We start from the raw sequence: 11,355 nt of genomic DNA, 5'->3' as shown, positions 1-11,355 counted from the left end.
TGTGCAAATTTGTCATCAAGACAAATATTTGAAGAATCTCAAATATAAAATATATTTTGATTTGTTTAACACTTTTTTGGTTACTAAATGATTCCATATGTGTTATTTCATAGTTTTGATGTCTTCACTATAATTCTACAATGTAGAAAATAGTACAAATAAAGAAAAACCCTTGAATGTGTAAGTGTTTCCAAACTTTTGATTGGTAATGAAACAGGCAGGGAGCAGGCTCCGAACCCTAGCCCGAGGTCCAGCGCGCTATCGACTGTGCCCCTAAAGCATACTCAAACGGCAGAGTCGATATCCGCTTTTATAAACCCAGGGTCGTTACACTATATAAATATGTGATGGGATGTATAGACAATATGTATATGGTTATGGTTAGAATAAGTAGTATATCAGAAGAATATTATATGTACAGGAATAGTTAAATAGGACAGGCTTTGACTAGAATACAGTATATACATATGAAATGGATAAAACAGATTTAAAGACATTCTGATGAGCGCAACAAAGTTTGAGGATATTTTATCAACGAAAGTAGAAATAGCAAAAGTAGCAAGCCCGGGATTCAATAGGCGATAAGAAATGAATGTGTCATGAAAGAAGCGTGGATATTTGACCTGGCAAAGCGGTTTTATGCGCTGACTGAATGGGAGCTGATAATCAGGCTACGAGTTTTTTTTGTAATGAGCTGGTCTCGGAAATAAATTACGAGTCCTCACTTTCTTAGATCGAGTCAAGATCGAGTAAAAATGTATCCGACACCAAGACAATACACTCAATGTGGTCTCAAGACCGAACAGTACAACACTGCTGTCCTGTCCGGTGTGTGTGGTAGCCGGTAGCGATCACAGCGAAGGGTGGCGCTATTTCACCTAGTGACCATGGTTGAAATTCTTCTGTCTGAAAATGTTTTTTTGATGACACTGCGGTGGTAGTAGTTAGTAAGCAGCAGCAGTGCTGTGTTCAACTACTTGTGGAAACTTGGAAACTCGGAAATTTCCGACTTGCTAACTGGTTATAGTTATACACGTGCCGTGTTGAACGACTCATCAAGTCGGACATTTCTAAGTGTCATAGTTCCGACTAGCATTTTAACGCGGCCTAAGCAGGCAAGCACCCCTCACGAGCGATCTATTGTGATCATCGGTTCGCACAACTGGTATGTTCTCCTACCGAAAAGGGAACGGAACACTCGCTACTGCTTCTTTTCTACCAGGGTTATAACTTCGAATCCTCAATAGTCATGCTGGAAGCGACACCTTCGCAGATTTAGGCGACATTATCGGAGATAATAAACTAGTACACGCAGACAACAAATTATTCCTCTTTTTACGGCGTGTGGAAAGACTGCATCCGGCCTGAAAAGAAACTCCGGGGACGGGGACACTGGTCGGAACAACGCACATCGTTTCTGGTGAGCGCTATAGTTACATGTTCTTATGGGTCCGATATTGCAACAAATGTTAGCCTAATGTACAAGTGGCTTGGTGATAACGGCTTGCGGTGGCTACATTCATAGAACAACAACGACAAGACACATTCTACCCTGCATTGTCACAAAATGGGGTAACAATGTAACAATGTTTTCTTCACTGCTGTGTGTTTGTCCATGCATTTCAATTTGTTATTGTGGGGGACAGGCTGTTTTCTATTGGAGTTATCCGGTCCTGCCTACTAGGCTTTGGGATGTAAACTGGATACCCTCTCCACTGAGAATAATTACACGTCTAAAAGGCACGCCGCTACTATCATGTGATAGATAAGTGTGCACTATTTGGTGCTGAATTCGCAGAAATATGTTCTTGTTTGATAAGGAAAGGTACAATTATTTCCCAAAACAGGGTTTAAGAGGAACCAAAATAAAATATTAATTGAAAACATATTTGGCAAAAAAAACACCACATTATCCCTACTTGTTTAGAATGTAGGCTTATGTGGGCTTGTATTGGGTAAATCCATTTAAATTCAAACACTTTTTGACAGCATCCCTTTTGATATAAACAACATTCCATACGGTTGCCCATGGAAGAAGTGGTCAGAAAGTTAAAGTTTTGGACCTGAATGCCAAAACATTCAAGAGATAAAGCTGCTCAAAGTTGTCACATTTTGCATTCCCCCCCAAACCATGAGACATGAGACAAGTCTTCATCACTGTAAAATATACATTGTTGTTTGATATCATTTATAAGCTTACAAACTATTTTATCTATTTTATTATTTATTGAAAATGTAAAAAAAAATGTTTTGGGTAATTTTTAAACAATGCCAAATATTAAAATGTGTAAGCCACAATTTTTCCCCTCATATTATTATAATAATTAATTTAATTTGTAAAGCGCTTCTCACACCCAAGCCCCCCCCCCCCCAAAAATAACTATCCAAAACACACAACATATATAGCTTTGTTTGTGGTCTAATGGTGTCGTCTGATCCGAGGGACAAGAGAACATAATTAGCAGAGGTCCTTGAAAGCTTTTCTTAAGCTGTGCCTTAAGGGAGGACAGAGACTCTGCATTATGTTGTTGCTTACACCCTATTTCACATAATCTGAGGATTTTGTGTTGTGTCTGTCATCGGTTGAGACACAACATGCTCTTGAATACAGGATGAGTGTCATTTCAGTCATAGAAATATAATTAATAGAATGGACCTATCCCTTCCTACCATAAAAATGACCGCTGGTCCACCCACCGTTGAATGCCAACTTAAATGGTCACGTCTATTCTATTATCTATATTTCTATGATTACAATAGGTTTCCTATGGATGATTTGACAGTATAATTTAAAACAACTGATATTCCCATTCAAGTCAACATTATCTGATGTGTGGACCTCCAACCATCTTTATACCATTTGAATGTTGACGATAATATCTGATTACCATTTTATTCAAGAGCCTGCTGTCTCAACCGAGGGCAGCACAACACAAACCGTAGACGATGTCAAATAGGAACTAAGCTACAACATCTGTAAATATATTTAAAAAATCGCAGTCTACACGTTTTTTGATAATTGCCGTTAAATGTCAATTTTTATTATGAAGAAAAAAAATCTGAAACCCTGTTCGTAAACGAATTTTTTTTAAATCAATGTAAACCATTTGTCTTTTCCAGTGATGAAGATGTGCAGGGCTCTACAGTGCGACCATTTTACTCGCGTACGTGTAAATAGTTTTCTGTGCGACCTGGAATTAAAATTTAGGACCACCAGTACACCTAGAAAAATGATGGATTCGAGCTTCAATACCTCAAATATTTTTCATTGTGCGCCTACATTTTTCAACTTAGGCACACCTGTGCTCCTTGTATTTTTTTATTTTTTTTTAAGTTCAGTGTGAAGCTATGACATGGATGTCTTATGGTTTCGTGGGGTATGCAACATGGGGCCATTTTGAGCACCTGTATCTCTTGAATGTGTTGGTTTTCAGGTCCAAGAAGTCACTTTCTGAGCACTTCTATAATGGGCTAATATGTATGTAAGGTTTCGTTCAAATCAAAAAGGGGTGCTGTCAAAAAGTGACTGAATTCAAATGAATTGACCGTATTATTGTGAAGTGATGATACACAACATTAATTTACTGACCCATATTTTATGTTTTATGTTGACCCCTAGGAAGAGGCGCTGCTGTTTTATGTTGACCCCTAGGAAGAGGCGCTGCTGTTTTATGTTGACCCCTAGGAGGCGCTGCTGTTTTATGTTGACCCCTAGGAAGAGGCGCTGCTGCATGTAGTTCATGGGGATCCTAATCATTTAAACTTGTTTGTTTTCCTAAATATTTCTAGAACAAAATCATTTTTGAATGAAATCCTTAAAAATGAAATCCTTCGTATATATGCCAATCCTCTCCCAAAAGGCTTTAGTCTACCTCTATGTAAAACCTACATTCTGTACATTATATTTAACTCACATTAATAGAGAATGGATTGCATCCAAGATCCCCAAAAAATATTAGTGATTATCTTCACTTTTCTTTTGAATTTGTGTCGTGTGGAGAATGGAGATCAAATCAAATGTTATTTGTCACATGCGCCAAATACAACAGGTGTACCTTACTGTGAAATGCTTACTTACAAGCACTTAACCAACAATGCATTTCAAGAAATAGAGTTAAGAAAATATTTACAAAATAAAGTAAAAAAATCAAAGTAACACAATACATTTACTACATTTACATAACAATAACACGGCATACAGGGGGTACCGAGTCAATGTGCGGGGGTACAGGTTAGTCGAGGTAATTTGTAAAGTGACTATGCATAGATAATAGACAGCGAGTTGCAGCAGCGTAAAAACAAAGGGAGGGGGGGGGGTGTCAATGTAAATAGACCGGGTGGCCATTTGATTAATTGTTCAGCAGTCTTACGGCTTGGGGGTAGAAGCTGTTAAGGAGCCTTTTGGTCTGAGACTTGGCGCTCCGGTACTGCTTGCCAAGCGGTAGCAGAGAGAACAGTCTATGACTTGGCTGACTGGAGTCTTTGACAATTTTTGGGGTCTAGTATATAGGTCCTGGATGTTAGGAAGCTTGGCCCCAGTGATGTACTGTACCGTCAGATGCCGAGCAGTTGCCATACCAGGCGGTGATGCAACCAGTCAGGATGATCTCGATGGTGCAGCTGTAGAACGTTTTGAGGATCTGGGGACCCATGCTTAATCTTTTCAGTCTCATGGTGTAGAGAAGGTGGTGTTGTGCCCTCTTCACGACTTTCTTGGTGTGTTTGGATACAAGGGCGGGGACGATACTAAACTCAGCAAGAAAAGAAACGTCCCTTTTTCAGGACCCTGTCTTTCAAAGATAATTTGTAAAAATCCAAATATCTTCATTGTAAAGGGTTTAAACACTGTTTCCCATGCTTTTTCAATGAACCATAATCAATTAATGAACATGCACCTGTGAAACGGTTGTTAAGACACCAACAGCTTACAGACAATAGGCAATTAAGGTCACAGTTATGAAAACTTAGGACACTAAAGAGGCCTTTATACTGACTCTGAAAAACACCAAAAGAAAGATGCCCAGGGTCCCTGCTCATCTGCGTGAATGTGCCTTAGGCATGCTGCAAGGAGGCATGAGGACTGCAGATGTGACCAGGGCAATATATTGCAATGTCCGTACTGTGAGACGCCTAAGACAGCGCTACAGGGAGACAGGACGGACAGCTGATCGTCCTCGCAGTGGCAGACCACGTGTAACAACACCTACACACGATCGGTACATCCGAACACCACACCTGCGGGACAGGTACAGGAAGGCAACAACAACTGCCCGAGTTACACCAGGAATGCACAATCTGTCCATCAGTTCTCAGACTGTCCGCAATAGGCTGAGAGAGGCTGGACTGGGGGCTTGTAGGCCTGTTGTAAGGCAGGTCCTCACCAGACATCACTGGCAACAACGTCTCCTATGGGCACAAACCCACTGTCGCTGGACCAGACAGGACTGGCAAAAAGTGCTCTTCACTGACGAGCCGCGGTTTTGTCTCACCAGGGTTTTGTCTCACCCCCCCCCCCCCCCCCCCGTTCAGGGACACATTATTCCATTTCTGTTAGTCACATGTCTGTGGAACTTATTCTGTTTATTTCTCAGTTGTTGAATCTTGTTATGTTCATACAAATATTTACACATGTTAAGTTTGCTGAAAATAAACGCAGTTGACAGTGAGAGGACGTTTCTTTTTTTTTTGCTGAGTTGAGTTCACAATATTTTTCCATGGAAAAAATGAAAACATGAAGCAGAAAACTCTTTGGTCCTCTGTTGTATGTAAAATATTGTTTGTTTATAGCTTGGAAAATAAATCAATGTGACTCTGGATGATAACATAATGATGTTAGTTGCCAACATTAGGGCAGTTTTCCTAAAGAAGTTAAATCTGCTTTGTTTTGTTTCCTTGTCACGATACAGGTATTGTCCCGGCCCTATGAGATACATGGTGATACATTAGTTGACATGACGAGCCTTGCTACTTGGCAGACAGAACCCCGTAGAGCAGCTTTACAGTACAGACTGCAGGAGGGTGTTTCTCTGGGTTCACTTCAAGGATGACTCGAGTGGTAGTCAGTCGTTTTCATGGCATTCCGTGTGTGTGTGGCAGGATGTCCTGAAGGAAGACGTCATTGTTCTGAATGTGATCTCACTCAGCCTGAGGGACAGTGTACACACACACAGGGGAGTTCTGGCCCAGCGCAGGCACTAGCTTTACAAAAGAAGTGTAGTCTATAGTGTATCTAGCCTGGAGCTGGTTGTTATAGTGTATTGATTACCGGTATTGTAAAGTTGGAATAACCAGTGTGTGTATATATTGTTACTCCTATGTTGGAGTCAAGACCAGTTGGAAAGTATGTCAAACTGAGTTCATGTTTAGACCTGGTTGTGGGACTGTTATTTTTTGTTTTTGGTGTCAAATGTCAAGCTGTTGTGCCTAAAGGCGTCCGTCTGCTTCCTGGCCGAAGCGGTTTGGAAGAGTTTGTGCATATGACAACATTTTGTGACGTTTTTGTTTGTTTTTGGACTTTGGTGAGGTTTTTTTTCGGCTGTTTGGGCACACATTTCTTTCATTGACAAATACTGCACGAAACCTCTGTTAGATGTAAAATTGCGCGACTAAGATTTCTTCTGCAAAAACATCAAATTAATGACAGATTTCTTGAGTTATCTGAGATTAATTCAGACTATTTTGAGTTAGCCAGTATTTACTATGGCGTCTCAAAATGGACAAACAGTACTATGACAGATTGAACAATGAGACAGATATTTCACTGGATGTTTAAATGTGAAGTATCTGCTTGGCGTTTCCACTCACTACCAAATATGGTAGTGAGAGAAAGCCCACTGGCGGGCAGTGGGAGAGATGGAACGAGATGGATTGAGCACATTTTCTCATCAATGAAACATTTGATCGCAATACAGTTTTCTGTTCCCAAAACTAGAATCTGTTATGAACAGGTTTGTATGATGATGCTAGAATGTGCCAATAGGATCTCTCTAGCTCATGCTTGGCTCTGACTCCCTCCTTGCTTGTTCTACCCACTATGGCTCATTTGTTCCCATAGACCACAGCCTGTCGTTTCCTATCTTGGGTTAGTTAAAATAATCTATTGCCGCTTTTTAAAAGTTTTTTATGCGAAGGAATTATGCGAGCACATTCGTTCGGCTAGCAGAGTTGGGCTAGGTGCCAGCCGAACTGAACCATGCTGACACCTTAAAGACCCCGGTTCTACAGCTGCACAATCTCGAGCTCCATCACCGCCTGGTACGGCAACTGCACCGCCCTCAACCGAAAGGCCCTACAGACGTTGGTGCGGCAGGCCCAATATATCACTGGGGGCCAGCTCCCTGCCCTCCAGGACATCTACACCAGGAGATGTCTGAGGAAGGCCAGAAAGATCATCAAGAACTCCAGTCACCTGAACCACAGACTTAACTCTATTATCATCTGGCAAGCGGTACCAGAGTATCAGGTTTCGCACCAACAGGCTCCAAGACAGCCTTTACCACCAGGCCATCAGACTGCTGAAAAGCTAAACCTAGCTGTCTCCCTGAACAGTCCTGCACCTTAGTGACTATATGCACCTTAGTGACTATATGCACCTTAGTGACTATATGCACCTTAGTGACTATATGCACTGACTACTTACTCTCACTCACAGAATGTAATTGACCCCAGCTGCTGTTCTAATATATACTATTGATTCCACTACACACTTTATATTTGTAAATACAGTCCATTGCTACTATGCGTAGCTGAAAATCTGTCCACGATCATTTAGCCCACGTTGTTAATAATGTTTGTATGGAGGTCAATGAGTGTTGAGTTTGGTCAACAAAATATGTAATTGCTAATTTGGTACGTGAGGCTTATTTGATAGAATAAAATATTTTTTATTTATTTAACCAGGCAAGTCAGTTAAGAACAAATTCTTATTTACAATGACGGCCAAGGAACAGTGGGTTAACTGCCTTGTTCAGGGGCAGAACGACCGATTTTTACCTTATCAGCTCGGGGATTCGATCTAGCAACCTTTCGGTTATTGGCCCAACGCTCTAACCACTAGGCTACCTGCCGCCCCAGTAATGGTTAGGTTGCTACGAATGCACTGATATAAGTGGATGCGCGTGGCATTTCGGAAACTTTGGGGGGGGAGACAGACAATCTGAGTTGTGCCTGGTGTCATAGAGATAGATGACTCATCATGGATATAACCCATTTTTGCATGGACTTTGCCATTGAGGGTTCCACCATTTTAAAGTAGTCAACTGGGTAGGGATTCCTATGAGTTGGGAGAAATCAGCCAATGAAGAATAAAATTGACTACATTAAAATGGAGATAGCTTTGATGCTATCACAGATGCTATAATGGCACAGATACAAAGATGAGTCGATCTCTCTCATTGGCTAGAATGGTCCCACCTGATCTTGGTTCCCCCTGCATGCCTTCATCTTTAAGGACATGTATTTCCATTGTTAGAGCAGTCACATGTCTATCTTGTCACTATAGAACATCTTTGGTAAAGCGGTGGTTGGAAAATGTGTAAATTGTCTTTGATAATCTGATTGGTTAGAGATGATACTCTGATTGGTTAGAGATGATCCTATCGCTGATGACTTTGTTTTGTACAACACCTCTCGTGCCCCTCATCACCACAAACGATTTCACTGATGGCAGTCTCAGACTAAAGTATGTAGTGAACAACAGAGTAACAAAGAATTTAGTGTGAGTCGTCAGGCTATGCCAAAACTCCAACCCACACAAAACAGGCTGAAATTACAAGCTGTCTTTTTAAACAGCTCTTACACTGAAAGGGTATTATCATCAGTTTCACAATTTTTGAGTATTATTTCAATCTCAGTGTGGAATTATTTCTATAAAACATAGGAAAATCACATTTGTTACTGCACTGGGCCTTTAAGCAGACAGACCAATGACAACTAGCTGAAGGTTAGTGTCGCCTCTCACTTGTCCCCAACAGAGCAGCTGCCATGACACACGCGCGCGCACACACGGAACCTACACCACACACTCCCCATTCCTGTAACTCTGGTCTATAAATAACCATTCATAGTCCAAGTCTTCCTCTTTCTCTGCTGCATTAACATAATAGAATTCTGCCACCCAGGCTCCCAATGCAGCCCCTCCTGAAATGCAGTTGCCATAGACAACAAATCTTAGTGAACAAATTTAGCTCCCAGGCCTGTCACCCAACTCTCTCAATTTACGGTCAGCCTGAAAAACAGACACACACACACATCTCGCTCCGTACCGCATCGCCATGCACCTCCCAAATGTTGTAACAATGTGGAGGGCTCTGTATAGCTCCGCATTGACATGATTGATTGACGGTAGGTGGGGGCGGGACATCCTGTATAAACACAAACTCACTTCCTTGACAACAGCTCTGCGCTGCTCCGCGAAGCGCAAGAAGTATGAATGACCTGACTTCTGCTGAGGCCGTATCACCGAAAATGCTGCACGGTCAATGCAGACGTCAGATTGACCATGCGCCCACATACACAAAGCACTTCTCCTCAAAATGCGCTCTCTCCTGCCAGTTTGTGCACTTTCATTGTTTTAATAACTTCATTGTGTGAATTGTTTGATTTGTTAGTGTATGTCAATTCCCCATTGCATATATCACCCGAGTACATTTAATGTCATGCTCTGATCCAGAGGAATTGTCATAAAATAGGCCTACTTCTTATCAGTACTTGACTTACACTGAAATAGGTTCCAGTACTCATTTTGGTTGCTGGTACTGTTTATATTTAGGTGCAGGAACTCCACAATACTTTTGAGCTAATATTCTATAAGAGGAACAGGAGCTCAAGCAGTTGAACATTTGGGGCGACAGGTAGCCTTGTGGTTAGAACGTTGGGCCAGTAATGAAAAGGTTGCAAGATCGAATCCCCGAGCTGACAAGGTTGACTAGAAATCTGTCGTTCTGCCCCTGAACAAGGCAGTTAACCCACTGCTCCCTAGTAGGCCGCCATTGAAAATACACATTTCTTCTTACCTGACTTGCCTAGTTAAATTAAAAAAAATATTGTTATTCTATTTTAAGTTCCTTGCAGACAGGCCATGTATAGCCAGGATATTTTCTAACTGCAGGCTGCAATGTTTTTATTTGTTGGCTTTATGTAGGCAATTTTTTACATATTTACACACATACACATGAGAAAGGTTGCCGACTCCTCGTGTAGCCTATTACCTGGCAACTTTAGAGTAATGGCAGAATCTGTGAAATCCAGCAGGCAGGAGCGTAGTCCAGCAGGCAGGAGCGTAGTCCAGCAGGCAGGAGCGTAGTCCAGCAGGCAGGAGCGTAGTCCAGCAGGCAGGAGCGTAGTCCAGCTTGCAGGAGCGTAGTCCAGCTTGCAGGAGCGCGTAGTCCAGCAGGCAGGAGCGCGTAGTCCAGCAGGCAGGAGCGCGTAGTCCAGCAGGCAGGAGAGCGTAGTCCAGCAGGCAGGAGAGCGTAGTCCAGCAGGCAGGAGAGCGTAGTCCAGCAGGCAGGAGCGCGTAGTCCAGCAGGCAGGAGCGCGTAGTCCAGCAGGCAGGAGCGCGTAGTCCAGCAGGCAGGAGCGCGTAGTCCAGCAGGCAGGAGCGCGTAGTCCAGCAGGCAGGAGCGCGTAGTCCAGCAGGCAGGAGAGTGTAGTCCAGCAGGCAGGAGCGCGTAGTCCAGCAGGCAGGAGCGTAGTTGGCATACGCTTGAATCTTATTTCATCAAACCGTAAGTTTGAAAAATTAGACAAGCTCAATGCATATAGTTGATTGTATGAAAACACATAGGGTGTGTCGGTCTATATATGGAAAAATACACTTAAAAAATATATATATTCTATTGGTCGAAAGAGCAGACGACTTTCGGTCAAACAATTTTTTTTTTTTAGTCTGGGACAGCCTCACAGTACAGGCAACTTTACTCCAGCAGGAGAAGGCTGGGTCTATGGTAAAAACAGCCTCTCTAAAGCTATTAGTGTATATCCCAAATGGCACTTTGTTCCCTATATAGTGCACTACTTTTGACCAGAACATCTAAAGCGGCTTCCTATTCCCTACATAGTTGGATTAGGGTGTACTTTGTGAGTCAACCCTAAAGGCCTACAGAGAACAATGTCTGTGTTTTGAGCCTCTGATATTCTGGCTCCCACCTGCCCTTGCTGTCGATAAGGAAGCTCACACACCTTTGTGTGTGTGACTGACGGCTGTGAAACAGGAGCTGTTATGTGGACGAGAGGGGGAGAGAAAGGCTGATAATTGGTGGCCTCTGTGATGATAATGTCGTTGCCTTTTGTCTCGTGTGTGTGTGTGTGTGTGTGTGTGTGTGTGTGTGTGTGTGTGTGTGTGTGTGTGTGTGTGTG

The 11,355-nt window shown here is 42.4% G+C and overlaps 1 protein-coding gene across 3 annotated transcripts in view; it reads left to right on the top strand.

Moving 5' to 3' along the window:
* Positions 1–939: 939 nt before the first annotated feature.
* Positions 940–11,355, top strand: part of LOC139584268 (cyclin-dependent kinase 17-like) — a 52,980-nt gene continuing 42,564 nt past the window's right edge. For 2 of the 3 annotated variants that reach the window (XM_071415904.1, XM_071415906.1), the window contains exon 1: positions 940–1,420. The gene's annotated coding sequence lies outside the window, so the exon portion shown is untranslated. The remainder of the gene's footprint in view (positions 1,421–11,355) is intronic. The other variant, XM_071415905.1, reaches the window with a different exon arrangement.

The sequence above is a fragment of the Salvelinus alpinus genome, chromosome 9, assembly GCF_045679555.1.
Source record: "Salvelinus alpinus chromosome 9, SLU_Salpinus.1, whole genome shotgun sequence".
NCBI classification, from domain to species: Eukaryota; Metazoa; Chordata; class Actinopteri; order Salmoniformes; family Salmonidae; genus Salvelinus; species Salvelinus alpinus.
Note: the sequence above shows the minus strand (reverse complement) of the source record. Positions and strands in the feature narration are given on the sequence as shown.